The 16,916-nt window shown below is 44.4% G+C and overlaps 1 pseudogene; it reads right to left on the bottom strand.

The window, feature by feature from the left end:
• Positions 1 to 2,358: 2,358 nt before the first annotated feature.
• LOC124803771 lies at positions 2,359 to 2,492 on the bottom strand (annotated as a pseudogene).
• Positions 2,493 to 16,916: the final 14,424 nt, after the last annotated feature.

The following is a 16,916-nucleotide window of genomic DNA, read 5'->3' on the forward strand; positions in this document are numbered from 1 at the left end:
ATAATATTGGTGTTAATCAAAATATTACCAGTGTGGATTTTATCGTCAATAGTTGCCGTCGCTGTCAAAATGACTCACTTCCCTACTTTAAGTTTCCACAAAGTTTGTTAATTGGGGTTTTCTGTCCTTGGGATGTAACAGGGTCCGGCTCCCAGGAGTGACGTTGCAGGCAATGTCGTGCTGCTAGCAAAGGCACTGCGTCGATCATCTGCTGCCATAGCCCATTAATATCAAATTTCACCTCACGGGTACGTTTTTTTAATAATTTTAAGATTACTTAAAATTTACATATTTTGGGTCTCCTTCCTCCCCTATAGCCCTACCTTTTCCTCTCCAAAATTGCCGCCATCCTCTAGGGTCGACGCAGCACGTAAAGCAGGGTGCTGTCAGTAGCAAGACTTATTGCCATAAACCGAAAATAAAAGCGGAGGCATACTCAGCTATGCCTCGGGGGCGACGACACACGACTCACAAATACACCTCTCTCTGCAGGTGTGAAGCAAGTGATGAGTTTAGAAAGTAAAAAGGGAGAAATAAATAAAGACGGAAATGAAGCAAATTAAAAACAGGGACGGCAGCACACAAAAATGAAAACGCGACTGGCGTGATAATCCCATCGCCCTTAGAATTAACGAAGTAATAATCCTCTAAGATAGATTACGTGTTTTCTAATTTTCCAATAATTTTTCATACAAGGTTCACACAATTCCCATGTTACCAATTGCCATATTATCAGTATCATAGAACAGTCCACTCTAGTGATGCCCAGAAGGCCAATGTCAAATCTTGGGTATTGGGAACTCAAGGGTATTTTTAGAGTCCGAGTGACAAAGATCCAGGGGTAAACTCAGGCAATTCCTGGATGAGATGCCTATTTGATCTTAGCCAAAAGGCCGCGAAGCGATAATGAAAAACCGCAGTGTCAGGGCCTAAATCCTTGCAGCGCGTGCGCTCCACATGTGGGAGTGACACACGGTGGTACGGGCCGATGTGGCAACAGGCGACCGTCGAAAACATCGCAAAAGCAAGTGCCGGAAGGAACGACAATTCACGAGAGCACTCGTCAACAGCCCAGTACTACCCTCCATGTCGAAGAGTAAACTGCGACTCCCATTTGAACGCCGCTAGCTGCCAGGGCAGTGGAGAAGCCGTGAGGCTGCCTCACAGCAGCGCCAGGCCGGCGCGAGCTACACCTAGCCGAGTGCTTACATCGTCCACCGCCTACTGCATACGTGTGTACACACGTATTCTGCGTGCGTGCGGCGACAAAGACAACGACGTTCGCGAGGAGCTAAGGTTGTTGTTGTTGTTGTTGTTGTGGTCTTCAGTCCTGAGACTGGTTTGATGCAGCTCTCTATGCTACTCTATCCTGTGCAAGCTTTTTCATCTCCCAGTACCTACTGCAACCTACATCCTTCTGAATCTGCTTAGTGTATTCATCTCTTGGTCTCCCTCTACGATTTTTACCCTCCACGCTGCCCTCCAATACTAAATTGGTGATCCCTTGATGCCTTAGAACATGTCCTACTAACCGATCCCTTCTTCTGGTCAAGTTGTGCCACAAACTTCTCTTCTCCCCAATCCTATTCAAAACTTCCTCATTACTTATGTGATCTACCCATCTAATCTTCAGCATTCTTCTTTAGCACCACATTTCGAAAGCTTCTATTCTCTTCTTGTCCAAACTATTTATCGTCCATGTCTCACTTCCATACATGGCTACACTCCATACAAATACTTTCAGAAACGACTTCCTGACACTTAAATCTATACTCGATGTTAACAAATTTCTCTTCTTCAGAAACGCTTTCCTTGCCATTGCCAGTCTACATTTTATATCCTTTCTACTTCGACCATCATCAGTTATTTTGCTCCCCAAATAGCAAAACTGCTTTACTACTTTAAGTATCTCATTTCCTAATCTAGTTCCCTCAGCATCACCCGACTTAATTAGACTACATTCCATTATCCTTGGTTTGCTTTTGATGATGTTCATCTTATATCCTCCTTTCAAGACACAAGCTAAGGATATAACTCCGAAAAATTCAATTAAAATTATCTGTGGCTGGACCATAGGAGACGCCAACGAGGCATCCGAAGGCACTGTTCTGTGCCCCCATAAATTACCAGCCTAGTGTAATGCGGCTGCAAGAGCGGTCCGGCTAACCGCAAAAATAAACAAATAAATAAATAAATAAATAAATAAATTCTTAAGATAATCTTAAATTAATTAAAAGAAATCGTGGTGTGTAAGCAGCTAACTACTGGGCACATCGACAACTAAGACAAGTTTTGCTACCAGCGGAATATCTGATCACTGCAGAATATCAACCCATTTCAGGCTGTGTTTTAATTAATTTTAGGTGGGCCAATCCCGGCGGTACTGCAATGTCGGGCCAATCCGCGACAGAGGTGGAGCAAGCCCCTAGCACTCCATCATGAGCCAAAAATGAGTTAAAAGTCGTACGTCCTACATTGATTTCTGCGGCTATGTCGTGCAGTGTTGCTTGTCTGTTAGCACTGAAAGCTCTACGCAATCGTTGCTGCTCTCGGTTGTTGTCTGTGGTGAGAGGTAATGCCTGAAATGTGGTATTCTCGGCACACTCTTTACACTGAGGATTTCGGAAAACTGAATTCCCTAACGATTTCCGAAGTGTAATGTCCCATGCGTTCAGTCTGTTAATTCGCGTCGTGCGTCCATAATCATGTCCTACACCTTTTCACATGAATCACCTGAGTATAAATGACAGCTCTTCCACCTGTTTATGTCCACATCGTTCCCTCGGGTCGATGTCACTTCAGCGCACAGTGCCACATTATCAAAAACGGAACAAGCTACCCTGTTTAACCTCTAACGCTGGTGATGATATTAAATAACTGCGAAAGAAACTTCAGCCATGATCTGCATCACATATGATTCAATGAAAGACAGATTCTAATCCTGGAACATGGAACAAATGGATATAGCCTTCGTCACAAAGAACATTCATCTGTAGAGCTGAAAATTATGTAATACGGTAATACGGCAAAGCACACAAGCAAGCGACGCTCTCACCACACATTCGGAAATGTTGCAACTAGGAAATGACCACCTGGGCAGTACACAAGACAAAGGCGTCCGCAGTTAACAAAGTGAACCATTTTGGACGCACGCACCATATATACGAACACGAGAACCGATATACGACTAGGACCGGCAGTCAATAGTATAGTAGTAATGCTTCTTCTGACTGCCCGCATAGCCAAGCTAACTTTAATCTTAACCACCCAGTCACCTGCTGGCTCAGTAAGGCTTCGCCTGAAAGTACGGCTTACTGATACAGTGTTTAGACAAAATATGAAAACACCGCGAGACATGCATGTTTGAACATAAATAGAGATGCTAGACAAGCCTGCAGGTGATGCTGGTTTATTTGATCACTAACGACGTCTGTGCTTGTCCTCAATACTTTTCAACTCTCATTCGTGGTCAGAACAGTGTCCTGTGTAGTTGTGCATGCATTATGTCGGAGCTAAGTGACTTCGAACGCGGGCAATAGTTGTTGCTCGTATAGTGGGTGTTTCCGTAACCAAGGTAGGCGCAATGTTTGGTGTCTTAGGAGGCATCGTATCGAAGATTTATACCTCATCAGGGAAAAGCGAAAAAACATTATCTGATAAGTCACAACGCAGACGAAAGTGTGTGTCCAGTGGTCGTAACAAACGCCATTGAAGAAGACTGTGACGAAAAGTAAGAGCACGTCAGCTGAGAAAGTTACTGCAGAAGAGAATGTCGCACTCGGGCAGCCTGTCACCACCAAAATAACTCGAGCGGAGCTCCAGAAGCTTGGAACTGCAAACAGAGCTGGAATTACAAATGCCTGTAAGAGGAGAACGTGGTGCCGAACCCATAAAACCTGGCCTATGGAGCAATGGAAGAAAGTCATTTGGTAGGGTGAGTCTTGCCTCAGACTGTTTCCACCTTCTGACCGGTATTACAACTTGACAGCGATTCGGTGATGATTTGGGCAGCCATATCATGGTATTCCATGGGCGCCATGTATAATCTGCAAGGCTGCATTACTGCCAAGGATTATCTGACCATTTTGGTTTATCAGTTGCATCCCATGGTACAATGTTAGTTCCCCATTGGTGATGCTGTGTTCAAGGACGACAGAATACCTGTTCACACTGCTCGCGTCGTCCAGGACTGGTTTTGTGAGCATGTGGAAGAACTGCCGCGTCTCCTGTGACCACCTTAGACACCAGATCTTAATATTATTGAGCTTTTGTGATCTACCTTCGAGAGAAGATGGGTGATCTCTAACCACGCCCACCATTGTTATGTGAAGTGGCAGTGGCAGGAAGAGCAGCGTAAGATTCGCTTGGAAATCATACAGAAATTGGTTTTATTCATTCCCGGTTTTATTCATTCCCAGAAGACTGGAATATGTTTTGAATGCCAACGGTTCTGAAATGCGAGAGAGATCTGGAGAACATGCTAAAATGTAAATGTAAAATGTAAATGCCGTGTGACTAGGGCCTCCCGTCGGGTAGACCGTTCGCTGGGTGCAAGTCTTTCGATATGACGCCACTTCGGCGACTTGCGCGTCGATGGGGATGAAATGATGATGATTAGGACAACACAACACTCAGTCCCTGAGCGGACAAAATCTCCGAACCAGCCGGCAATCGCTCCCGGGCGCTTAGGCTTGACAGACTGTCGCGCTGATCACTCAGCTACAGGGAGCGGACGGAGAACATGCTGCCAGACCAAAGACGACCTCTTTCCACAAAACAATTGCCCACGTGGATTTGGCACAAGTTGGCAGGATCTTGCGTTACTTTGTTAAAAGATAATGTCTTCGAGGTCTTGAATATGGACAGAACCATCGACCTTAACACGTCAGAAATGCAATGCCTGCTGTCAAAATTGACACCTATGTGAAGCAGAGGACATCATATTGTGCACACAATGGCACCCGATAAAATCAACCTCATTGTTGGTGTAGAGTCTTGTACCGCAAGGAAGCAAAGGAGAGGATGTTGTTATGGGTGGCCGGTATCCTCTTTCTACAACACAAGTGGATTAATACGGTTCTTTATTTACATGTACTGGAAACACTTACTTGAATTGGATAGGGTCCATGTTCTGTGGTAAAAACTCATCAGTAATAGTCCTCTTGCTGACTGATGTAAAGTACAATTCTGGTTGAGTTAAGTCACTAATCTGGTCGCTATGTGCTGTCGTACCCTGTGACGAAGTAAAGCCGCTCTGTGAGTAAACTGTCAGATACCAAACTGGATGACTGAGTGAGAGAGTGAACCCATCCGGTCAGTGCCGGCCGTGGTGGCCGAGCGGTTCTAGGCGCTACAGTCTGGAACCGCGCCACCGCTACGATCGCAGGTTCGAATCCTTCCACGGGCATGGATGTGTGTGATGTCCTTAGGTTAGTTAGCTTTAAGTAGTTCTAAATTTCTAGGGGACTGATGACCACAGAAGTTAAGTCCCATAGTGCTCAGAGCCATTTTTGAGCCATCCGGTCAGCGGCGGCGGCCTAAATACATGCTGTCGAGAGGGCGTTGGCGGCCTGTTGCTTGTGGATGTGTCTCAGCCCTCCCTCTTGATAGGCACACTTGATCCAGCATCTACTAATCGATCTTCATTGTTCATCTTTGCCGACGGGTGTTAGCGACAACTTACGCCAGCACAGTTGGGCCCTTATGGCAATGAGAAATCTGACAACGTTCATTCACCTCAGAGTCTCCATGTATGGATACATCCATTAAAATCTCTTACACATAACTTGCCCTTCTTTTGCCGACTCCCACTACATTTTCTGGAGACCACTGTGATACTCTTGCTTTGACAAAAGAAACCTGTGTGGAATTGGTGTCTCTTCTTGAACTTCTGTTTTCTTGCATCAAATCAAATTTGTAATCGTTCCAGGTCAACGAGTAAACACTGAAGGTGTAGTCAATGGCTTATAAGTGAACCACCAAAGCTTTGCATGGCTTGCGCTAAGTACCTGTACCTTGACTGCTTGGCTGGCCGGAGTGGCCGAGTGGTTAAAGGCGCTACAGTCTGGAACCGCACGACCGCTACGGTCGCAGGTTCGAATTCTACCTCGGGCATGGATGTGTGTGATGTCCTTAGGTTAGTTAGGTTTAAGTAGTTCTAAGTTCTGGGGGACCAAAGCAGTTGAGTCCCATAGTGCTCAGAGCCATTTGAACCAACCTTGACGGCTTGTCTGGCATAGCATAAATTACAGCTCTTCTTGTTAATCTGATATATCCTGCATCGCAGCCTCCCAACGGTAGTCGTTCGTTCCATCTTGTCCGTGGAATAGTGGAATCTCGCATCAGCCACCTGTTAGTAGTAGCAGATGCTGCTCTCTAGGTGGATGTATCTATCACCAGGCTGCTGCTGGAGTCCGGTGGCTTTCACAATTCCAAAGAGTTCTGCCACCCGCGGCTAGATGGTTATGATATCATTTTCAACATGGCGGGGTTCTTTAGTTCAGACAATTTGCATGAAATTTTTATAAACTATGTACACAAACCTTTTTTGTGAATCAGTTTATCCGCGAGAACCATATCAGAATGCCTGTAGTAGTTCCCGAGATTAGCCCAAACACATACAGGCAGAAACTCAAGCATGGAACTATTGTATAGATAGAAGATAATATTTCAGGTAGATTCTTCCAGTAACTATATGTCAGGTGTTTGCCTTCCTTACCACTTTATATATTTTGCCCTTCCGTCATAAATCGTTCCAGGCAGTAACTCCTAGATAACAAAAGGTTTTGACCGATTACAGTGACTGAGAGCCGACGCTGTTGTAGTCTTCAGTCCGAATACAGGTTTGATGTAGCTAGTCTATCCTGAGCAAGTGTCTTCATCTCTGCGTAGCTCTGCAACCTACATCCATCTCAATCTGACTACTTTACACGTGCAGAAGCTATAACAATTGAACTATGCAGCAAGTCATTTGGTCGGACGAGTCTTGTTTCAAATTGTTTCCAACTTCTGGTCGAGGTTACGTCCCAAGAATGAAACGTGGCGTGGATTCGGTAATGATTTGGGCAGCCATTTTGTGATATTCCGTGGACCCGATGGTTACTCTGCAAGTTCGCATTATTTCCAAGGTTTATGTGAGCATTTCGGTTGATCAGATCCATCTGACGGTATAGCGTTTGTTACGCAATGGTAATGCTGTGTTCCAAGGCGACAGGGCACTTGTCCACACAGCTCTTATGGTCCAGAATCAACTGCTGCATCTCCCCTCGCCACAACAGTTACGAGATCTAAATATTTTTGAGAGTTTTTGGTCAACTTTGCAGAGAAGGGTGCGTAGCGCTATTCACCTCCATCGTCTATACCTGGACTTGCCACGATTTTGCAGGGAAAATAGCATATCTTTGAAAACCATACATACTCACATTCATCCATTGGTAGACGGCTGAAACGTGTTTCGAAGTCAAAGGTTGTCATGTACTATATTAGGCGTGGTAACGTGTTGTTTTTTGGTGTTTCCATATTTTCGTCCACCCGCTCTACAACTGAAAAGCATGTTTCTTCGCTAAAATACGCATATTTACTGAGGTGTTTGTCTTCGAGCTGGCCTTGTTGTTTTCTTTCCAGTGGTGTTATTTCTAGGTCTGTCGAGTTGATGGTTTGGTAACTACCAAATAAAACATTTCTTCGCTGAATAGTCTGTACTGTAATTTTCGTTGACGATTGCTTCACAAAATATATTTCACAAATGGTTCTACAGTACTCTTCTTTCAGAAACTAAACTTTACTGTATGGCGTATGTTTCCGTGCTGGCATATAAAAGTGAAATACATATTTAAATTAATAAAAAATGTGCTGTGCGTGACTAGAAGTTAGCTTCGGTAATGATATATTATAAATGCTATGGCAAGGAGTGTTTAGGAATTTTACACGCATTAACATAATTAATCATTTTAGTATATTATACCATTATTACTTTAAATTTTTATGCCATCGCTGTTGTACTTTTTCGATGTATCTGATTATGATAGTTGTTGAGCACCATCATTGTTTTGAGGCTCGTTGACGTAAGGTGCTGTTGTAACTTCGACGTAAAAAATGGAAATGAATATTCGATCGGACTTCGCAGACACAGATCTGTGGGTCTGACTTGTGGAAAGCGAAATACTTAAACGACGAGATGTGATAAGAAGTCGATTATCTTACCTTCAACCAACGCGAGCAATTTCCAGATAGATTTACCCGAAAATTATAAATCATTAAGGAAATTTAGTGTGGCGATACTAACAGATTCGCTACAATGACTGCAGACGCCCATATTTATGACTGAAAATATTATTATTCCATAACAAATTTATAACACAGATATATCGACACCATATAAAAGAAATTATTCAGATTGTGAAGGGAGACGAAAATTTAATTGTCATGGGTGACTGGAATTCGAGTGTACGAAAAGGGAGAGAAGGAAACATAGTAGGTGAATATGGATTGGGGCTAAGAAATGAAAGAGGAAGCCGCCTGGTAGAATTTTGCACAGAGCACAACATAATCATAGCTAACACTTGGTTTAAGAATCATGAAAGAAGGTTGTATACATGGAAGCACCCTGGAGATACTAAAATGTATCAGATAGATTATATAATGGTAAGACAGAGATTTAGGAACCAGGTTTTAAATTGTAAGACATTTCCAGGGGCAGATGTGGACTCTGACCACAATCTATTGATTATGACCTGTAGATTAAAACTGAAGAAACTGCAAAAAGGTGGGAATTTAAGGAGATGGGACCTGGATAAACTGAAAGAACCAGAGATTGTACAGAGTTTCAGGGAGAGCATAAGGGAACAATTGACAGGAATGGGGGAAAGAAATACAGTAGAAGAAGAATGGGTAGCTTTGAGGGATGAAGTAGCGAAGGCAGCAGAGGATCAAGTAGGTAAAATGACGAGGGTTAGTAGAAATCCTTGGGTAACAGAAGAAATATTGAATTTAATTGATGAAAGGAGAAAATATAAAAATGCAGTAAATGAAGCAGGCAAAAAGGAATACAAACGTCTCAAAAATGAGATCGACAGGAAGTGCAAAACGGCTAAGCAGGGATGGCTAGAGGACAAATGTAAGGATGTAGAGGCCTATCTCACTAGGGGTAAGATAGATACTGCCTACAGGAAAATTAAAGAGACCTTTGGAGATAAGAGAACGACTTGTATGAATATCAAGAGCTCAGATGGAAACCCAGTTCTAAGCAAAGAAGAGAAAGCAGAAAGGTGGAAGGAGTATATAGAGGGTCTATACAGGGGCGATGTACTTGAGGGCAATATTATGGAAATGGAAGAGGATGTAGATGAAGATGAAATGGGAGATATGATACTGCGTGCAGAGTTTGACAGAGCACTGAAAGACCTGAGTCGAAACAGGGCCCACGGAGTAGACAACATTCCATTGGAACTACTGACGGCCTTGGGAGAGCCAGTCCTGACAAAACTCTACCATCTGGTGAGCAAGATGTATGAAACAAGCGAAATACTCTTAGACTTCTAGAAGAATATTATAATTCCAATACCAAAGAAAGCAGGTGTTGACAGATGTGAAAATTACCGAACTATCAGTTTAATAAGTCACAGCTGCAAAATACTAACACGAATTCTTTACAGACGAATGGAAAAACTAGTAGAAGCCAATCTCGGGGAAGATCAGTTTGGATTCCGTAGAAACACTGGAACACGTGAGGCAATACTGACCTTACGACTTACCTTAGAAGAAAGATTAAGGAAAGGCAAACCTACGTTTCTAGCATTTGTAGACTTAGAGAAAGCTTTTGACAATGTTGACTGGAATACTCTCTTTCAAATTCTAAAGGTGGCAGGGGTAAAATACAGGGAGCGAAAGGCTATTTACAATTTGTACAGAAACCAGATGGCAGTTATAAGAGTCGAGGGACATGAAAGGGAAGCAGTGGGTGGGAAGGAAGTAAGACAGGGTTGTAGGCTCTCCCCGATGTTGTTCAATCTGTATATTGAGCAAGCAGTAAAGGAAACAAAAGAAAAATTCGGAGTAGGTATTAAAATTCATGGAGAAGAAATAAAAACTTTGAGGTTTGCCGATGACATTGAAATTCTGTCAGAGACAGCAAAGGACTTGGAAGAGCAGTTGAATGGAATGGACAGTGTCTTGAAAGGAGGATATAAGATGAACATCAACAAAAGCAAAACAAGGATAATGGAATGTAGTCTAATTAAGTCGGATGATGCTGAGGGAATTAGATTAGGAAATGAGACACTTAAAGTAGTAAAGGAGTTTTGCTATTTGGGGAGCAAAATAACTGATGATGGTCAAAGTAGAAAGGATATAAAATGTAGACTGGCAATGGCAAGGAAAGCGTTTCTGAAGAAGAGAAATTTGTTAACATCGAGTATAGATTTAAGTGTCAGGAAGTCGTTTCTGAAAGTATTTGTATGGAGTGTAGCCATGTATGGAAGTGAGACATGGACGATAAATAGTTTGGACAAGAAGAGAATAGAAGCTTTCGAAATGTGGTGCTGCAGAAGAATGCTGAAGATTAGATGGGTAGATCACATAAGTAATGAGGAAGTTTTGAATAGGATTGGGGAGAAGAGAAGTTTGTGGCACAACTTGACCAGAAGAAGGGATCGGTTAGTAGGACATGTTCTGAGGCATCAAGGGATCACCAATTTAGTATTTGAGGGCAGCGTGGAGGGTAAAAATCGTAGAGGGAGACCAAGAGATGAATACACTAAGCAGATTCAGAAGGATGTAGGTTGCAGTAGGTACTGGGAGATGAAAAAGCTTGCACAGGATAGAGTAGCATGGAGAGCTGCATCAAACCAGTCTCAGGACTGAAGACCACCACACAAAACATCTCTTAATACATCGAATATCAAGTAGAAACGGACCATAAGAAGAGAAAGTCTCCGCTTCCTTCCAAAATGATTTGTTTCACTAGAAAAATGATCGTTGTTTACCTTACAGAGGTTTCCTTTTTATATTTCATACATACAGTTTTGAACTTTTCATTAATATATGTTAATTAATCATTGACATTTTATATATTACTCGTGACACAGGGGTTTTTTACAACTTGAAAGTTTCTTCATAAAAAATGAAGAACAGCACTACATTTTATAAGATACGCTTTAACTACCCTCTACTGCTTTTTCTCTAACACTCCCTGATAGAATAACTCTTCCCGCTAGCTTTTCTTTATATGTGTTTGGAGAGAGAGGGAGTGATTTTGATTGAGACTTAAATTTAAGTCGTAACTGGTACCTGAATTTTGGTTGCTGCCTCCTTAAATGATCAGCTTCTGCACCAGTTGGTGACGTATTATAATTGGGAGGAAGTCATTGTTCTTTAAGATTTAAAGTACGACTCTGTTGGTTACTTGGCCGTATTGCGGATAGCTTTGAGCCCAAGTTTTCGTAGCTTATCATACCCAAGGGACCACTGTTATAAGTAAATAGGCCCAAACAGCAATCTGCTTTTCGTTAAAAAGGGAGATTGCTTGGCACAGAAACTTCCTTCAAACTACACGTCCTGCTACATCAAAATTGGTCAGTGGAGTTCAGTACCATACTATTGTACAAGATCGTAATCCAATTACTGTAATTAAGAAATTATGAGAGGTTGTTCCGCATTGAATGAAAACTATAGAGAATGCATTTCCTTTCCTGTATTGTAGTGAACTTTGTACACTTACAATTCTGCCGATTGATATACGGCGACGACAGTGAAGTTCACCTCCTTTTCCAAAAACAAGATATTTGTATTCTTCACTTCCAGATAATTTGTAGACATGAATGTTTGGCAACTCTTACACATACTTTACTCGGTTTTATCACTAACATAGTAATTTTCATTAAATGTAACAATACGTTCTGAGCGACGGCCTAACAACACTTCCTCTTTCCACAAGATACAGATTAACAGCCCTCTTTTTTTTAATAAATCAATTGTCTTTTTTTAGAGTCTATACTCATAGATTCACAAATGCTTAAAATTGTTTTCTCATAAATCGACATTTAAATGTTATAAAAGCTTGCGCAAAAATTTATGGAAATGATCGTACGAAATTGATATACACTCCTGGAAATGGAAAAAAGAACACATTGACACCGGTGTGTCAGACCCACCATACTCGCTCCGGACACTGCAAGAGGGCTGTACAAGCAATGATCACACGCACGGCACAGCGGACACACCAGGAACCGCGGTGTTGGCCGTCGAATGGCGCTAGCTGCGCAGCATTTGTGCACCGCCGCCGTCAGTGTCGGCCAGTTTGCCGTGGCATACGGAGCTCCATCGCAGTCTTTAACACTGGTAGCATGCCGCGACAGCGTGGACGTGAACCGTATGTGCAGTTGACGGACTTTGAGCGAGGGCGTATAGTGGGCATGCGGGAGGCCGGGTGGACGTACCGCCGAATTGCTCAACACGTGGGGCGTGAGGTCTCCACAGTACATCGATGTTGTCGCCAGTGGTCGGCAGAAGGTGCACGTGCCCGTCGACCTGGGACCGGACCGCAGCGACGCACGGATGCACGCCAAGACCGTAGGATCCTTCGCAGTGCCGTATGGGACTGCACCGCCACTTCCCAGCAAATTAGGGACACTGTTGCTCCTGGGGTATCGGCGAGGACCATTCGCAACCGTCTCCATGAAGCTGGGCTACGGTCCCGCACACCGTTAGGCCGTCTTCCGCTCACGCCCCAACATCGTGCAGCCCGCCTCCAGTGGTGTCGCGACAGGCGTGAATGGAGGGACGAATGGAGACGTGTCGTCTTCAGCGATGAGAGTCGCTTCTGCCTTGGTGCCAACGATGGTCGTATGCGTGTTTGGCGCCGTGCAGGTGAGCGCCACAATCAGGACTGCATACGACCGAGGCACACAGGGCCAACACCCAGCATCATGGTGTGGGGAGCGATCTCCTACACTGGCCGTACACCACTGGTGATCGTCGAGGGGACACTGAATAGTGCACGGTACATCCAAACCGTCATCGAACCCATCGTTCTACCATTCCTAGACCGGTAAGGGAACTTGCTGTTCCAACAGCACATGCACGTCCGCATGTATCCCGTGCCACCCAACGTGCTCTAGAAGGTGTAAGTCAACTACCCTGGCCAGCAAGATCTCCGGATCTGTCCCCCATTGAGCATGTTTGGGACTGGATGAAGCGTCGTCTCACGCGGTCTGCACGTCCAGCACGAACGCTGGTCCAACTGAGGCGCCAGGTGGAAATGGCATGGCAAGCCGTTCCACAGGACTACATCCAGCATCTCTACGATCGTCTCCATGGGAGAATAGCAGCCTGCATTGCTGCGAAAGGTGGATATACACTGTACTAGTGCCGACATTGTGGATGCTCTGTGGCCTGTGTCTATGTGCCTGTGGTTCTGTCAGTGTGATCATGTGATGTATCTGACCCCAGGAATGTGTCAATAAAGTTTCCCCTTCCTGGGACAATGAATTCACGGTGTTCTTATTTCAATTTCCAGGAGTGTATTTATGTCTTGGCTAATTTTCATTCCACAAATGTTGAAAATGTATTCAATCAAATCGTTGTTCACAGTTATATGAAGATAGATATTTACATCAATTATCTGTTTAAATTTGTGTGGAGAGATCGACACGCACTTTTAAATAATGTGTTAGGCTTGATAACTTCATAATCCGAACAAAGAACCTTCATATTTTTGTTACGGTTTCCTCGGGAACTGATGGTTGAGGCTGTTTCAACTGAACTCACTCATTCAGTGCAACAGCAGAACTGACACACGATCCATGTTTCTGAAAGATGCATTGTGTTGATTCTTGCACTGGAGTTCGAACGTCAACTGGACTGCAGTGTGTCAAGTGCTCCTTTTTTGTCCTTTTCGGTGACCACTGTCCTCTGAGTGTAGCGTAACGAGCAGCTCTACAGCGCTTCAGCGAAGGACCGCTTTAGTCTGTGTATCGATGGCAGCATTAACTCTAGACGTTTCACACTCTTACTTATTTACTTACTCGGCTGTACGGCTCTTGAAGGGCCATGGTCTGCATCACAGTATCCTGCCATTCTATCCGGTCCATAGCTTTCCGTGTTCGTCCTCTGACACCTAGCTTTTTCATGTCTTCTTCAATTCCGTCCTCCCATCTCTTTCTGGGAAGTTCCTCCCGTCCTTTTCCTCAAGCCTTGCCTCTTACAAGTTCTGTCTTCCTCCATTCTGCCCACGTATCCTGCCCACCACAGTCTTCTTGTTTTAGTGGTAGTGACAATGTCAGGTCCTTCAAAAAGTTGTTCTACTTCTGCTTTTGTACAGATGCACCGACCTTCTTGATCTTATATTGAGCCATATATTTTATGCAGAGCCTTTCTCTTCCAAATGCTAAACATCCATTCTTCACTTGTAGTCATGGTCCACGTCTAGCACCATACATAACAACCGGCCTTATAACAGTTTTATGAATGAGGATTTTAGATTTTCCTGCAAGAAGCGAACTCCAATGACGGGTAGTGCGGCAAAGTAGCATTATTGCCTGCTGCTATTCTAGCTTTCACATAGCTGCTGATGTCATTTGTCTCTGTGATAGTCGATCCGAGGTACTCACCATTTCAAACTCCTTGTAGGCTATCCTGAGATTTGGTAGGTGTCGTTGGTTGGTCATTGCCACACATTTGGTCTTTAGGACATTGAATACTGGGCCAAATTACCTTCTACCTAACCCCATTTATTGATAAAATTCGGTCAGCACGGCAGTGTTTCTTGCTAGTAATGCCACATCTTCTGCGTAGGCTAGGTACTGCAGTGAAAGATTAAAAATGTTTCCCCCTCTATTCAACTCTATCTGACTTGGGAATTTTTCTAGGCAGAGGCTGAATATCAGTGAGGAAGCACTGTCACCCTGTCTCAGTTCCTTCTTCATTTCCGCTTCTCAGGAGATTTCTCCCTGTATTTTTACTTTACAGTGGCTTTCACTCAGTTGATTCTTAAACAGGAGTTTGAACGTCAACTGAACTGTAGTGTTTCATGCGTTCCATTTGTCCGCCACTGGTAACTACAGTCCCTGCAGTTTAGCGTAATTCGACCAGAGAATCTCCACAGCTCTTCGGTGAAGGACGGCTTTAGTCTGTGTGTGAAGGGCAGCATTAACCCTACACGTGTCACACCCTACCTCTATATTAAGCTTAAGGGACTATCAGTTACCGAATTTCGCAAGCTTGTAAGAGAGCTTTATCGGGCTAATAATGTTTGCGGAGCATGTATTTAAGAGGCGCCGCGCCGCGGCGACTCTTTACGAGTGCGCGGCACGCCACGGGCTGACCTGGATCCACCCTGCGTCTGCGTGCCACCTCGCGAGCAGCTCCGGCCAACCCTTGTGGCTCTCCTCCTGAATTCGCAATTAACGTACGGCGTGCGCTTCCTGTGAGAGATCTTCTTTCTCTGTTCGTAACGAATCTCAGGACTCTCGCAATGGGAAAGAATCGTCCGCATTGGAGACTATACTGTGCGGTAGCTGAAAGACAAGTAGTGTCGGATGTCGATGGTACCTACCGAGACTTCTGGATTAACAACTGTTGTATTTCAGAGAAGCAGCGTTCAAACACACTGCCTGACAAAAAGTCAAGCACCCAGAAGACATGGCTGGATGTCAGTGTAGCTTCGTCCACCTATTCACCATCGGTGGCTACGCGAATATGAGAGTTGGAATTCACTGTTGCTGGTAGAATGGCCACGAGAGTGCTTTTGTGTCGTCTCGTTGTTCAAAATGTTCAAATGTGTGTGAAATCTTATGAGACTTAACTGCTAAGGTCATCAGTTCCTAAGCTTACACACTACTTAACCTAAATTATCCTAAGGACAAACACACACACCCATGCCCGAGGGAGGGCTCGAACCTCCGCCGGGACCAGCCGCACAGTCCATGGCTGCAACGCCCTAGACTGATCGGCTAATCCCGCGCGGCGTCGTCTCGTTGTCTCTGTAGGCTTGTACCATGGGAAGCAAGGAGTGGGTGTTGTTTGGTGGTCGGTATCCTCTTTTATAACACAAACTGCATACATGTATTAACACGGTTCTTTATTTACAAAAAATGGATGCTACTTAACTTCAGATAGTCCAGGTGGTATGGTACAAGCTCTCCGCAGTAGTCCATGTCAGCCTCACTGCTGGTGCAGTACAAGTCCGCTACGTTCTGGTACACTCCTCTGGTCCCTAGCTACCAACTGACTCTGAGTTAGAAGCTGAGCTAACTGTTACTGCGACTTCGACTCGTTGACTCACAGGGAGTGGAACTGACTGGGCGCTCTGGTCCGCAGTGGTCGAGAGGGTTTTGGCAGCGCGTTTCTTGCGAGTTTGTCTTTGGCCTCTACCGATCTTCTCACAACCTCCTTGCCACCTGGTGTGCTGGCGACAGCTTACGCCACCACAAGTGCAACACTGGTTCAAAATGGTTCAAATGGATCTAAGCACTATGCGACTTAACATCTGAGATCATCAGTCCCCTAGACTTAGAACTGCTTAAACCTAACTAACCTAAGGACATCACACACATCCACGCCTGAGGCAGGATTCGAGCCTGCTACCGTAGCAGCAGCGCGGTTCCGGACTGGAGCGCCTAGAACCGCTCGGCCACAGCGGCCGGCGCAGCACTGGTTTTCGTGTTTAGTGGCTTGGGCATACAACACAAAGAAACAACGTCAGACGTTGAATGATCCCAGTCAGGGTCACAGAGATGCAGCGCATTCGCTTCAGACAGCGTTATCACCACCTGACAGTGTTTGATAGGTTCCAATTCTGGGATAGCCTTTGACTGGCTGGAAGACTCGAGCAATATCTAAATTTATGGGGCATTTAGATGTGACAGTGACCCAATGTTAGACTACATGGGAACGTTATGGCTGGCATACTCATCATCAAG

Source organism: Schistocerca piceifrons, chromosome 6 (genome assembly GCF_021461385.2).
Source record: "Schistocerca piceifrons isolate TAMUIC-IGC-003096 chromosome 6, iqSchPice1.1, whole genome shotgun sequence".
NCBI classification, from domain to species: Eukaryota; Metazoa; Arthropoda; class Insecta; order Orthoptera; family Acrididae; genus Schistocerca; species Schistocerca piceifrons.